Consider the following 16,210-nt stretch of genomic DNA (forward strand, 5'->3'; position numbering starts at 1 on the left):
TTTCGGAAGATCATCACTTGAGATCAGCCTTGGTGTCACCACTGTTCACCGAAATCCAGAAGACAGTCCTTGCAGAGGCGACGTACGAGTCCTCCAACAACGAAGAAGTTCAAGACATCTTTTCCTGTGCAAACTGATGAGCGCTGTCTTCTAGGAAATGCAGGGTGCGGCCCATTTGAACGTCTTGAAGCCTAAAGCATCTGTCAATTGAGACTACTCCAGGACGACACTAGCTCGGCGCAAAGCCCGAATTTCCAATCCAGCCAGAGAAGAAGCCAAACTTCCTCTTGCTACACGATACTGACGCCAAACTCACAACAGTTTTACGACCATGGAACTCAATGCCAAATCTGACTCGACTGTCCTACTACATCAACGGCGCAGTCCTGATTTGGCATCTTCGGACTTCCGTCTCTTTGGGCTGCGTGGCCAACATTTTTCAGGCTGATATACTGTCATCCATTGCTCTTAGGTAGTGGCTGGCCTCGCCAATTTCAGGTTTACACGATTGCGGTGTGTAGGTCCTTGTTCATTGGTGGCAGAAGCAACTGATGATCTGTGGCGACAGTATGGAAAAATAACAGTATGTAGCTGAAACCTTGTCCTATTTAACTGGATTACTGTGCTTTCTCTGTCTTTGTAGCTTCCATCAAAGTAAATGGAAGTTATTAGTTTCGAAATGACCCTCGTTAGTACCTTACTTACCAGTTTAGGTAACACTTGCGGTTATGATTTCGCACGACGGGATCCTTCCGTCCACAGAGCCAAATAATGGTAAATATCATCAACTGATTCGCAACATGGATGCCAATACAGTACATCAGTATCAATGGCTGTTATACAACAAGAAAAGTGTGCTGAGTGGTAGCCGCGACTTCGAACAGTCGCATTATTTGTAACACTTCGCAAATCTACCGTTTCCAGCAACTTACTTCTTGCCAGCTCGTCGGAGGATAACTATCACGTCACGAATAACGAACTATGCGAATCTAGCGTTTCCAGCAACTTAGGTCCTATTTGTTTATCGGAGAATAACTATCACATCACGAATAAGGGACTATGCATAACCATTCTACACTCTCACGAATAGCTGCTCTGCACGGATAGTACTTGAAGCTGAATGGTCCATGTGGCGTAAAACAGATATTGGTCACTAAACAGTCTTGATGCTTGTTGCTTGTAATTCTACTGACTGTAGTGACTAGACACCATATAACATATTTCAAAAAATTCTAGGCTGCTGGCAACAATTAGCAGCCGTAACTTTTGAGTTATTTTGTGTACATGACTAGGCAGCTAAGACAGGCCACCCAGCATAACTTTTCACCTTTACAGCTGGCGAATTATGACACTGGCTTTGTTTTTCTTTAATGGAATTACATTCTTTTTTCTATAGTATTCTAAAGAGCCCTCAAAGAGTATTTCATCGAGTATTTCAACAACGCGTGTAGTTGCAAGACAAGAGCATCGTAAAACAAAGTTCTACCGTCAGAAGAAGAGGACCCGCACATATCTACTCTAGTGTGCCATTGTATGCAGATACGTAACATAGCTACTGTTCGTGATTGTGCTTTTGAAACCCAGTAGCCTGTAGTCAACTGTTGTAGCATTTAAGAGTACCTGTCGTGAAACTATGTGTAGGACAGTCAAAAAAGTGGATACTGTTTTCCTTTTGTTTATAGTGAACGTCTCCAAGCTATTAGATTGCCAATGCGGTTTACAGTCAAAGGTATCGTGGCAGTCCAAGTCTTCAAGATATGTCTTCACAAACATTATAAAAATACTACGAGAAACTCGAAAAGCGAAGAAAAAAATACTTCAGGGAATTGAACAATGATGAGAGAAATGCAAATGATCATTCTGCGAAAACTACTTCCCAAAGCTTGTCATCATTTTTACATTTTACTCATTGAATAGATTCATGTCAATAACTTTTAAAATCGATTCAAGTTCCCCAAATTCTCTATTCTAAAACTGCAAGGTGTTGCGGTGTTTCTACAAAACAATTTGGGAAGTCAGTCTTCGTAATATGTAACGTGTAGACCATTTCGTGTTTCCCAAACGAACGATCCTATGAACTCCAAATGGTGTGTTAAGAAGATCTGCAATTAAATGTACAAGACGTTCCAATGGACGTAAGGCAATCCTTGTGGTACCAAAGTGACGAATACCCCGCCCATTCCTCAGAAATAATTACAGATCTTCTTAATACACTATCTGGAGTTCGTTGCATCGTTCGTCTGGAAACAAACTGGTCTACACATTCACCAGATCCAGTAAATTTGGACTTTAATCTGAAAAATATTCAAATGGCTCTGAGCACTATGGGACTTAACTTCTGAGGTCATCAGTCCCCTAGAACTTAGAACTACTTAAACATAACTAACCTAAGGACATCACACACACTCATGCCCGAGGCAGGATTCGAACCTGCGACCGTAGCGGTTGCGCGGTTCCAGACTGTAGCGCCTAGAACCGCTCGGCCACGCCGGTCGGCGGACTTTAATCTGATCGGAAAATTAAAAATTAGGTCTTTAAGGAGATACCGACGAGTCACGAATACATCAAAAACTGTGTAACATGGGCCTGTGGTGCGGAAAGTCCATATCAAATTCAACGAGCAATCTTGTCCGTCCGCTACAGCACATAATTTATCGTTTATACCAACAAAAAATTTCTCGAATCATTATTATGCTGCACGTAGTTTACGCAATTTATGTTATCATCTGGCAGACTTTACAGTTTAAATAGGTGTGTATTAAATATCCATTACATGTGGTGCACATCATTTTAAACTTTATACTATAAGAGATTGTGACATAAATTGCCTAAATCATGAAATTTTCTAGAGGTATACATAAAAATTTCTTATACCAAAGTTTTGGAGGGCCTCTTAAAGAAGATTTTGTGGCTTTGTAACATGTGTTAATGCTCAGTGTCGACATTTAGAGCACTTGATATGTCAGTCTTATTAGTAAACACACGAACCGAGCCAGTTAAAGAGCAAACACAAAACAGAAGACGTCATAATAGTGAACTTAGTACACATATTTTAAACAATTACATACGTGATTAGAAAAAAAAGAATATCTACCAATAGCCGCATCCAAATGATAAATTCCAGCAGTCTGACAAAAGACTGTTCACTTATGTCGGTAAATTAAAAATGGAAAACACGTGGTACAAAGGAGTTCCAAGGATATAGACGGACTCCCGAATATTTCACGAGATATTGAGGAACGACTGCCACTCAAAATTGCAAGATTCCAAAGGTTTCCATGAGAAACCCAAAAGGAAGACAGGAGCCACTGAAACAGAAGAGGGAAGGGAGAAACATCGAAAAATGATGGGAGAAAAGTGGAAGAAAAGAAATGAGAAACAGTTGAAACAAATGTAGTCCAAAGTGACTCATCGCAAATGAAGAAGAAACACACGAACCGTATCTGAGTTACGTTTTTGCTTTCATTTGGTAAAGTAGCTCAAATATTTGTCGGATATCTCCTCGTGGCAGTTGGACGGTGGTTGCGACGCTGTTGTGTTATTACTACGAGGGTTGTCCAGAAAGTAAGTTCCGATTGGTAGCTAAATGGAAACCATAGTGAAAATCAGAAACATTTTATTTGCAAGAGTTAGCTACACTTTCCAAATGTTTCTCTACATAGTCGCCACTCCGACTTAGACATTTGTCGGAGCGTTATACCAAATTTCCAACACCATCGTCATAGAAGGCAGTCGCCTGTGCTTTCCGATAATTCCTACACTAGTCTATAGCGCGTAGCCTGCGCACTAGTGTTGTCTTAGTATCCAGCATTTATGTGGACAGAGGTGACACTCAGGGCGAGCCAATTAGGGCTGTGTTGTGGGTGATCGAATACATCCCATCAGAAAGGCTGCAGGAGCGTCTTCATTGCCCCTGCAGAGTACAGCTGAGAATTGCCATGAAGAAGGAAGTGGGTGGCAGTTGTGTTAGGCGGACTGCATTCATTAAGGCGAAGCCTCTCAGTGGGCCATCCTTCTTGGGCGGGAGACATCGTTGTTCTAGGTACCTATACTCGCTCACAGTGCGCTCACAATTGAAAAGCTGCGATCGACGTTCATACTAGAGACACTACCCAACACATCTGTGCAAAGCATCTGTGCAAAGCTTCATCGGGCTTTCGCTGTGTGCCGGCCACTGTGGCCGAGCGGTTCGAGGCGCTTCAGTACGGAACCGCGCTGCTGCTACGGTCGCAGGTTCGAATCCTTCCTCGGATATGGATGTGTGTGATGTCCTTAGGTTAGTTAGGTTTAAGTAGTTCTAAGTCTAGAGGACTGATGACCTCAGATGTTAAGTCCCATAGTGCTTAGAGCCATTTCAACCTTTTTTTTTTCACTGTGGTGTCCATTTAGCGACCGATCGGAACTTACCTTCTGGACAACCCTCGTATTTGATGAATTTCCACACATGTTATACAAGGTGAGGGGAATAAAAGTGCCCCGGAGAACAGAGTTCCAGAATACAAAGAAACACAGCAGAGGAAAGGAAACACATTACTAACCTGATTATAGCAGACGTTGAAAATGACCACCATTCATCTCTTGGCACTTTTGAACCCTGGTCAAAGCGGTGCTGAGGGCGGATCGAAGCTGGATTGCTGGAATTGCTGCAATCTCATCCGAAATGGTCTGCTGGAGTTCTTGAAGACTATGAGAATTTTTGCGATACACCTTAGACTTAAGGGCTCCCCACAGAAAATAATTGCACACTGTCAGATCGGGTCGCATGGGTCACCAGTTAGGGCCGCGACCAGACTGTCCTCTGCTAACAAATCTGTCAGGCGAGAAGATTTGGTAAATGTGCCCCAAGGTTCGGCCGACTGTATGGGTAGTGGCTCCATCCTGTTGGAAGCAATTGTATGTCTTTCCCCCCTCCGTTAATGCTGCCACAAATGGTTTCAAAATGTTGGCAATGTAATGCGCCGAAGTCAGCATGTGATGAAAGAAGATGGGACAAATAATGCGTTGTGCTGACACTGCACACCAAACTCCAATGTCCTGATCATGCTACAGTGTTTCATGGAAGTCATGCGGATTCTCCGCTGCCCAGAACCTATGATTGTGTGAGTTGACAAACGACTCAGGTGAGACCATGCCTCATCAGACATAAGGAACATATCATTGTCAAAGCCATTCATTGTTATCTCAGTGAACAGCCACACACGAAACGGTAGCCCTGAGGAGCATCTGCTGGTTTTAATGCAAGAAAAACAGACACTCGTTAGGAATTCATGTGGACATCTTGGTGGAGTATTCGTCCGCATGGTCGATGTAACATGCCAGTCTCTTGCGACCGGCGTCGGGTGGATTAGGCAGGACTCTGATGCATTTTCTGGAGAACTGCATCCACACTGTCTGGTGTGCATGCACGTTTCGCAATGTTTTTGACTTGTTCAAAACAGATACTGTCTGACGCCATTTTCAGACTAGGCGTTCCATGGATCTTTTTGCTGGCACTTTGATACCATTAAACTTATCAGCAACAACTGACCACTCCGTTTCCACGAATTTGTTGCCATGTAACTTTCCACAATGAACACTCTCAGCTCCACTGTGAGTAACATCGTCCCCTTTGCACTGCTCCACTCAGCCCACACTACACTCTGAACCAGTGTGGATCACGTAACGGGTGTGCACGTGGTGTGCGCATCACGGGCTATGGTTATATGCATACATTCACGCCCCATCGTATCCAGTCGTCTGGGGCACTTTTATTTGCCCCATCCTGTATATTTAAGACTTCTTCGGATGTTCTTTGCACAGACAAAAAACATGTAGTTCCATCACAAAGTTACAAAGTCGTTGCATGAACTTGTAGTCCACTAGCTAAGACAGCACTGTCACGAAAATCGTCGGAAATACCACTTCCTTTACAATGAAAGTTGAATCGACACAGATAAAATTCCCACCTTCCTAAATTTCATAACAGATTAAAAGTGCATACCAGACTGCGACTCGAACCCAAAAAGTTGCTTTTGGGGGGGAATGCTCATAGTGACTGTGGTATCCAACCACGATTCGCAACTCTCCCTCACAGCTTTACTTTCGGGAAGTGCCTCTGTCCTAGCTCCCCTAGGTAGTGCAGTGGTTAGCACGCTGGACCTGCGTTCTGGAGGACGTTGGTTCAAATCCCCATCCGGCCATCCAGCTATAGATTTTCCTTGATTTCTTTGAATCTCTCTAGGCAAATAGCGTGATGGTTCCTTTGAAAAGGGAACTGTCGATTTCCTTCGCCATTCTTTCATAATCCAAGAATGTGCTCCGTCTCTAGTGACCACGCTATCGACGGTTCGTTAAACCCTTAACTTCCTTCTTTTTCCAAGTTTCTTACGCTACAGGTCAAGCAACCCTGGAAGACAGGATATTGTGTTGAAATGCCACAGCTAAGGGCCCCCTTAATCAACGTTTTTTACGTTTGGGGCTCACCATACACCTTTCGGGCACAACATAAACGTTTCGCGACACCTGTATATGTGATTCCCTTTTCCTAGACTCAAAGAAGCAAGCACATCGCCTACATACAGTACTTGTTTTGTAATGGAGAGACTGTGAGATACAAATTTCATAGATTTATTATAGAAGACTCTTGAATCGTAAAATATGAACATAAACACAAGGCATGCGACAAAAATGCATAATAATCTCGCGACACAACTGACATGCATTCGCGACACATCAATGTGTCACGGTACGGCGTTTGAGAAACGCTGCCCTCGAGTATTGTTTCCAGAATGACCCTTTCACTCTTTAGCGGGGCGCTCCCTGGTTTGAAAATTCTTGGCAGATGTGATGGATCTAGGTTGCACTAGTTATGCAGATATTTAGATTAATACATATTTAGTTTATGCTACACGTGGTATTACAAGATATTTAAAGAAAAAAACACGCAAAATACAAGTTAAGTTTTTGAAGCTCAAGAAACATGGGTGTTGAGACAAAGAACTCAGTTGGATCCAGTGGCGGATACAGGTTCAAATGGCTCTGAGCACCATGGGACGTAACATCTATGGTCATCAGTCCCCTAGAACTTAGAACTACTTAAACCTAACTAACCTAAGGACATCACACAACACCCAGTCATCACGAGGCAGAGAAAATCCCTGACCCCGCCGGGAATCGAACCCGGGAACCCGGGCGCGGGAAGCGAGAACGCTACCGCACGACCACGAGCTACGGACGGCGGATACAGAAAAACCTCAAGAACGGGGCACTAAAGATATCTTGAGCTATCTTTTCTTTTCCCGTAATAAAATATAATCAAGTCACATGCAAAGTTTAAGAAAGTTTTATTTAAACTGAGTAGTAAAACTACTCGAATACTCGATTCAGTCGAGTCGGCTGACTTCGAGATGGGCTGACTGACTGGGCGGCGCGGGTGGCAATGCGGGCAGCCCCGTATGAGGGGGTGGGGGGCGGTGGCCCATATGTATCCGCCACTGATTGGATCGACGGGGTATGATTTCAGGTGACATTCTCCAATAAGGTGACGGATGCCTTTTTTTTTTTTTTTTTTTTTTTGCATGGCCTTCAGTCGTAGTTTGGTATTGGAAGTTTTTCCTAGAAGAGGCAACCGCTGAGACGAAATTTTTGCCGCGTGAAGAGCATCATGCAGAGACCGAACTCTTCTCCTTGGGAGTACAAGAATTTCCTCGTTTCCTCAAAAGTTTCACACTAGCCTTACCTCTTTTATTAGCACACATTTCATTGGAGAATGACAACTTTTTGTCGCAAAACAAGTTAATAAACATTTTTCCTTAATTGCTAAGAAAAAGCCTTTGGCCGAATAAGGCCATCTTCAGACAAAACTCTAAAATACAGGACTACTGGTGACAGCTGGTATTTGTTCTTTCTTCTAATGATAAATCTCAGATTTATTCGGTAGAAGTCAACTGTAATAGTTAATAGAAATTCATCTACACCGTTCAGTTCATTAAACATACATCTCACTGCTGTGCCTCTTTCATTTCTCAATGACGAGAGATTTTTAGTAGGCCATGGAATGAGTGGGTAAATCCATATGTGGCATCCTCACACTGTATAGTGACCATCAGCATATCACCATGCAGAGTTTGGACAACACCCATTCCATGCGCTATCGGAAACGACTGTCAAGTCAAAACTGACATAACCACAGAAACATCTTACGCGAAGCTGTAAGCAAGCGAGCAAACTGATTCCATTAAACAGTTAAGCAGATCTCTTCAACCAATCTTAATTCATATAGTAGGTCTCCTTCATAAAAATAATAAATTAATTTAAAAACCAATTACTAAACGTTTTAAATTTAATTTAACGTTTGGCTGCAAAATCTAGACAATTTCTAAGCTCAAAAAAGAAAACAGTTCTGCGAGATTTGACTGTAATGAATTTAATTGTTGAAAAGTGCGCTCGCTGTTGTTCCTAGACTAACGTGACAAACGTGTACGAGGAGTAGTCGTAAATTTTTAATTAGCACCTCGAAATAACGAAGTGATGTGGTAATTTTTTGTTTGTTTCAAAAAACGTGTCTGGTCTATATTAAAATCACTACAGAACTGTAGCACACCACTAGAGGTGCCAAAAGAAAAATGACACAGCCCAGTCATAAAGTGGAGCATCGTTGGGATAACTCGTCAAGGAGACTAGTCCAATGAAGGCCAACGAATGAGAGTCACCCGCTTCGTTGGCCAATATTTGCTTAGAATGTACTGGTGGCGAATCGGAGCCAACGAAGCGATAGGCCTGTTTGTGGTTCCGTCTGCATGAGGCATCATCAAAGCGTTGGCGGTTGGTTGGCCTTGGGATCCCTTCCCTAGCGTACACGCCGGATTGAATGTTTGTTGGCTCAGTAGTGATCTGCTGTGACTCTCCAACGGATCCGTCTTTGTTTTTCAGGACAACCTCGAGGTGCGCTTAGTATGTTTTGATTGACCGGTTTCACTCCCTAATTTAATAGCTAACTACAGTACTTTAAACTGTAAATTTAAGACTTTCTGATGATGCTCTTTTTAAACTAAAAAATGAAACCAATCTTTAAAACATCGTGAGTTCGACTTGTGGCTCTCCTGAAGAACTTAATTTTGACAGTCGCCGTTTCCCCTGTTTCTCGCTAAAGCTGTGCATATTGTGTCTAAAAATACTGATATATATGGAGTGGAATATGGAGAGAGCATTAAAAACTATAGATATTTATCGTGAACGGGCATGTTCATCGGCCCCTACGCACTGCTGTTATAAAAACAAATTGAAAAGATTAGACCTTTGGAAGGAAGGAAGTGATCAGTTAGAAACAAATGTGCAAGATGTGAAAAAGAAAATGCACTCTTTATTGACATCTTTTTGCCGTGAACGACAAAGAGAAACAAACGAAACTGGAGTGACCATTAATCTTTCTGCTGCAGATTACAGCTCCCTTACAAGAGGTGTCGTCTTTGGAAATTTTAGGGCCTACACAATTCAATAACATTTAGAAATCTGTAGCTTGCATTCGGAAAAAAATATGGAGTAGCCCATATTCCAATTCACCTTTAAGGTCAGTATTTATTTTGTCCCACCAAACTGCTCCTTACTTTTTAACAGAGATATCGTCCACCAGCGTCTTTCTTCATCTACTTTTTCTGATGATCAGCTTGTTGCAGTAAAATAAATGCTGCGCATGTGACGACTGCTAAATCATCTTCTTGTCTCATAATATCGGCCTGTCAAACTATTATTAAAACACGACTTTATAACAATAACAAAACGGGGACAGCGTCGGCAATTTGCCAGAGCCAGCTATGATTTTGCATGACCGAATCCATTTTCCCCAAAGCCTTCCTTTAGTGGAGATGATAAGCCGAATGCCAATGCGTTGGCGACTAACGTTCGGCCGAATCCAGTATCTGTCGTTCGTTGGATTAGGTTGGGTTGACTTGGGGAGGAGACCAAACAGCGAGGTCATCAGTCTCATCAGATTAGGGTGGAAGTCGGCCGTGCCCTATCAAAGGAACCATCCCAGCATTTCCCTGAAGCGATTTAGGGATATCACGAAAAACCTAAACCAGGATGGCCCGACGCGGTATTGAACCGTCCTGGTCCCGAGTACGAGTCCCGTGTGCTAACCACTGCGCCACGACACTCGGTCGTTCATTGGACTAGTGTGTACGCGCCTTTATGCACTTGAAGGGGAAGAACGCTGCAACAATCCGTGCTGACTTGGTGTAAGCGTACAGTAACAATCCCATATCACAAGGAACAGCAGTGAGGTGGCGCAGACGCTTTACAGCGCTCAAACATGTCTGAATGACGAAAAATGAAGCGGCAGACCATCTCCCCCGTAAATATCATCCAATCGAAAGAGAAGTAAAGGCCTGCTTGTCGAAGACCAGCGTACCACAGTTGACGCAGTGGTGGAAAAAGAGGTCGTAAGTGATGGATTAGTTTCCAACATCTTGTACAACATACTCGTGTTGAAAATAACAAAGTACGTCGCCCGACGGGTCCCACGACTGTTCGTAGCCCACCGAACAGAGGGAGCAGCGGGGATGTTTCAGGTGTTCCAGTCAACCGCCGTGGTCGAGGGCCGAAGGAGGCCAAGACCCAGCCATCACAGTGTAAGGTGATGCTGAGTATTTATTGGCACTGCCATGATATGGTGAAAACAGAGCATGCACATAATGTGCGAACCATCATCGGAGCATACTACTAAAATCTCCTGGCGTGTTTACGGAAGGCTGTCAAGACGAATCGTCGCAGGAAGCTGCCGCATGGAATATTTTGGCTGCACGACAACGCCCCACCACATTCTGCACAGGGTACTCATCCCTGCTGCTTCTTTGGACTATAAAATTTTTCCTTCTGCCCCGCCCCCCGTTCCAGCCTGTTTTCTACAGGAGTGGATCCAGTGACTTCTTCTTCTTCCCTCTGACGCAGAAGCTATTCCCAGCAGACATTCACAGAACGACGGCTAAGTGTTTTTTCGAAGTGGAACATTTGCTGAATAACCATATTGTAGGCTTTTATTTTATCTTATGTTATTTATTTATCAGGTTCCTTCGGTCCCCACAAGCCAAAATCAGTGCAGTTTTCACAATGCTGATTAGAAAATTTATAAAAAATTAAAGAATCAATAAAATACGAAAAAGCAGGATACGAATTAGTAAAACATTACAGACGAAAGTTGTCAACTACGCCGAACAACTCCCATACAGAGCAGGAGGTGGGACAAGGAAATCTTTCATGTGGAATTTGAATACGCGCAGTTTTTCACTCAATTTGTGTCAGTTCAGCTGGAAGCCTTTTGAAAATGAAACATGCTGAGTGCAAGAGTGCAAAACTTTCCGCATAACACTTCAGGAAGTGCTATCCCAGTATACATCGTTTCTCCATCTGGTTTTCAACGAATAATTGCTCTTGTTTTCTGAATGAATCAGTGTTGTCAACAACAAATCAAATCCCACGATGCAAAGCGTAGACAGTAAAAAAACTACGTATAAAAATTTAGAATGTTTAGAGGAGATAAAAAGAAATACTTTTTTTATGCGACAGAAATTTCCTCGCTAGGCCGTCAATAAAGATTTTACGCTTGTGGTGTCCAGGGATGTTATCCATACCGCCGTGTGTTGAACATTGTTTTAGAGATTTTGCTGACTTCCTATTGATTTCTTTTTGTGAACTGAGCTGAAGTGTTTGGCACGATACACTCCAGAAGAGTAGGCTGCCTGTTTGGTTGAAACTGCAGTGGCTATTCGTGAAACATCTGGTCGTTTTGAGCGTGTTTGATAATCGTTAGCACACGGATGCGAGTTGTGCATTAATATAAACACGACATTTTCAATAACACCTTTAAAACAACACTCATCACACAGCAGATTGAACACAGTCTCTGAGCTTCACTAGAATCTAATCCTTCACGGACCTTTAGCATGGGAACGGTGCAGCTGTAACATTTTTGTTACGTAAAAAAGTGTTTCTTACTATGTTCTCTAAACGATCTAATATTTTGTGTATGTACTTTTTTTACATCCTGTATGCCCCGGTAGGGCAGAGATTTCCGAGACAAGTGAGCAACGACTTACACGGAAGTTCACAAACTGACACTGCAGATCAATTCTGACAGATCTTTTCCGAACAAAGAATGTGCTTCGTGAGTGCATAAAAAAAAAAAAAAAAGTTACCGGGTGAAAAATTGATCACCTCTAGAGGAATCATTACAATCATCACTTAATACCGTTTAACTCCGTCCCTGGATTTGATAACTGTCTGGACTCGGTTAGGAAGTGAGTCCACTGCTGGTAGACACGTTTGAACAGTCCGCCGCGAAACACCAATCACTCCACTAACTTCACACACCGTGTGGTAATGGGCAAGGCCAAACACGATTGCTTCTTTTTGCCCCTCTGTCACCTCCTTACATTTTCCCATGTTTACACACAAAGTCCGCTTGCAACATAAATGTCTCGCTCATCGCTGCTGCCGTATACTCACGTGGGGGCAGTTCGCGCGCATGTGAATCGATCGCTAAGCCATCTGTAAAAGCTAACGATTGATCACTGTTTTCACTCTGGGGTGATTAATACATTGTCCGTTGAGCTAATGACACCATATGAGATCATGTAAGCAAAGTAAACAAGTCATCGTGTTTCAGTGTGACAGACAGTGGGACCGAGCGAGGTTGGCAGTGGTTAGACACTGGACTCGCATTCGGGAGGACGACGGTTCAATCCCGCGTCCGGCCACCCTGATTTAGGTTTTCCGTGATTTCCCTAAATCGCTCCAGGCAAATGCCGGGATGGTTCCTTTCAAAGGGCACGGCCGACTTCCTTCCCCGTCCTTCCCTAATCCGGTGAGACCGATGACCTCGCTGTCTGGTCTCCTTCCCCGAAACAACCAACCAACCAACCAACAGTGGATATCATTCTTATAGGGAAGATTCAGTCTCTGCACAATATCTTGAACGTGAGATAGCCAAGAAAGCCGAAAGCCTTCTATCTACCTTCAGTCTTAAGACTTTAAAATGGTCGACTTAATCGACGGCTTCAGCACCGTCGGACAGTAAAATTTCTCTTTTACGAGATTTTGTTTCGGAAATTGTTTGCATTGCGTTTTGTTACAGATAAGCGTCAGTCCGTTCTCTGATAGCCATGTGCTGGTCTTACGGACTACGCTATTAGCTACATCATTTATGTTACGTCCCACGTCTTTCAGAGTAACACTTGTGTCACCTACAAAGAGAACAATTTTTGTGCCAGCTCTCAGTTTTAGTGGTAGATTATTGATATACATAGTATCAAGAAAAACAATGGATATAGAGCACAACCCTACAACCAAGGTCTTCGCCAACTCATCTACTTTTGGGGAAAACGCGTCCCGTTGAAGGGTGAATACGTAGAAAAGGGCTAAAGCTATAGTCAGAGCTTGATTTTTTTCGAGATTAATTCATAGACTTCTCTTGGTAAACCTCTGACTTATGCGAATGTCGTCCACTTTTCCATTGACCTGACACGATGTGCGTTTGACAGTCAAACAATCAATATTGCTGCGTTTTTTTGCAGCTGCATTATGACTACTAGGTCCTGCCAACTTATTACTTTATGCAGGCTGCACTGCTCCAGACAGACCTCATAACCAGTACCCACGGCCACCACCATACAGCAATATCGTGCTGCGCAGTTGAGGCCACGATCACTGTTGACCACGCAGCACCACGTGGAGGTGGGGCTGCGTCGAGTCCTTGTGTCTGCAGTTTGGTGTTATCCTTTATTTACTTACAGCAATTACACTTATTTTTTAAAGAAAAATACAGAATTTTGGGAGTAAGAAATTATAAATTTATGGTACAAATTAAGAAGAGAATATAGGAATACAGGAAAGAGAAGATATAGATATCCCTAGACCAACACCACCTGGGGAAGGGCGCTTGGTTTTCAAGTTCATTTTAGTTCTATCCACATGAACATTCCTTTTCGGGAAAACTCGTTTTGTTCAGTCCACATGGATCTAATCTATGTCGGTATTGTTTGTTAGAGTGTTGTGTGAGTTGATGTTTCCTAGGTTACATAGCTCCTACCACTAGGTTAGTTAGTAAACAAATTCTGTATGGTTTTGGAACAATATCCTGGCTCTTTGTAACCTAATTAAGTTACATACTGTTCCTACATAGCTGTAGGAGATATAACAAGCCATCACTAACCTATTGTTAATCTGTAAATACATTTATGTAGAATAAAACTAGACTTTTCTAAGTAGTGGACCCATCAGTTTTGTATTATTGCGTAATGTGCATGATTTGTTTCTGTTGTGCATTCATACTCTTTGATTTGGCTTGCTTACTTTATATTAAATTTATATTACATTATTGTTACTACGTTTACAATGATGTGTTTATTTATGTAAGTACTTAACAATATTGGGTACAGATTTAACATGGCTTTGGAACAATATCTCTCCACGGACAGTTCTGGTTACTCGTACTTTTAATTAGATGCATTCATGATAATACATTAATTGCAATCTTCAGTTAATGTTCACTTGAGTAGTTGTGCACGTTTCACGAGTTTTATGTTATGTATATTTCGTGTGTCTACGTTATGTCAGTGTTGTCACTGTTACTCGTATAATCGTCAGTACTGGAGCTACTGGAGCTACTGGAGCTGTCTGTGTCGGCCTGTCTTCGTCTTCTTCTCCTTCTGTATTGGTGACTCTGTTTGTATATGCCATGTTCTGCTTTTGAGATATTGTTGGCGATTGCTTTCAACTGTGTCCATGTATCTGAGTTCCTCAGTGCATCATATAGTGTTGTTTCCCGTGTTCCATGTTATTACGTAAGTGCCTATATCTAATGTATTTCAAAAGAAAGTGTTCTGGGGAACCGATTTTCCCGCAAATGCAACGATTGCTTTCTGAAAACGACATGCGTTGCAAGTGCATGGGATAAGGGCCATGTCCAATCACAAAATTAACCAATCCTCGGCTGGGGTTGAGATGGCGTAATCGTAGCTGCTCCCTGTTTGGGGAAAAATTAATAGCCTTAATGACCCTTATTACTCTCATGTCCGAAAGAACAGACACCATATCCATATAAAGTTTATACGTATATCAACGCCCGTCAGCAGCTGAAGGTATTAATATACAATTCTGATTCTAACTTACTACTCTCGTCCCACTCTTTTGCCAAGTGTCCGCCCTCTAATTTTTTAGTTGGCGCCTATCTTCTGCGTGCGGCACAGTGACCTGCAAGACTCTCTGAGGTCTTTCCATCTTGAGCCAGTATGTTGCAGCACGATATATCTGATGGTTATATCGATCGGGTATATTCCAAGCACCACATACAGCGAATCGACTGATGTGGTGTCGAACGCACAGATAGTCTAAGTAGCACACTCCTCTGTCCCTATCTAACAGTGGTCTGTTCATGCCGAGACCGGGTCTATGCCCATGGATTAGCTTCAGAGATCAGTACGTCCTCGAAAAGCGCCGGTCAGAAGTGTCCGGGTGGCTCTCTCTGTGTCTTCTGCTGCCTCACCGTGCGCCCCCTTGTGTGCAGACTGCCGACCTGTACCTTATGCTGGACCTGGACCTCGGCCTGGGCCTGGACGGGTGGCACCTGGGGGCCGTGCTGTACTCCCTGATACTGCTCTGCCTGCTGGCCGACCACGTGATGCGTAAGGGACGCCGCTACCGCGGGACCACCACGCTACGCGACATGGACACCGAGCGCCAGCAGATCAACGTCAGCTGCAAACCGAGGTGCGTCCCTTCTTGTGCGTGTCACGTATAATGAACGGTCTCGCAAGCGTTCCCAGTCTGCCAGAGAACAGAGTGATGCAGCCCAAAGAGGAGGGAAGGTTTCGAAGATATGGTTTAAGAACGTAAAACTACACTCAGGCTGAAATTTGGTATTAATACCATGGTGCTTCACGAGCCGTTAGTTTACTGGGTCCTGTGTGCCCTTTCCTTCCTACGACCTTTGAATTGCCTTACTTAGCCAAACGTAGAGTGCGTCCGAAAAGCCCCATAGTTCCGGATCAAAATAATATACAGGCTGTAACAAAAAGGTATGGCCAAAGTTTCAGAAAACTTTACCCACACTTAGAGGCAGAAAGCATGGTATATGCACATGGGTGCAGACAGGCTTTACTTCCTTGTTAGAGCTCAGTATCTACACATGATAGGAATACAGTAGGTTCTCACGTAGCACTCTCCGGTCATATCATCA

The sequence above is a fragment of the Schistocerca cancellata genome, chromosome 2 (genome assembly GCF_023864275.1).
Source record: "Schistocerca cancellata isolate TAMUIC-IGC-003103 chromosome 2, iqSchCanc2.1, whole genome shotgun sequence".
NCBI lineage: Eukaryota > Metazoa > Arthropoda > Insecta > Orthoptera > Acrididae > Schistocerca > Schistocerca cancellata.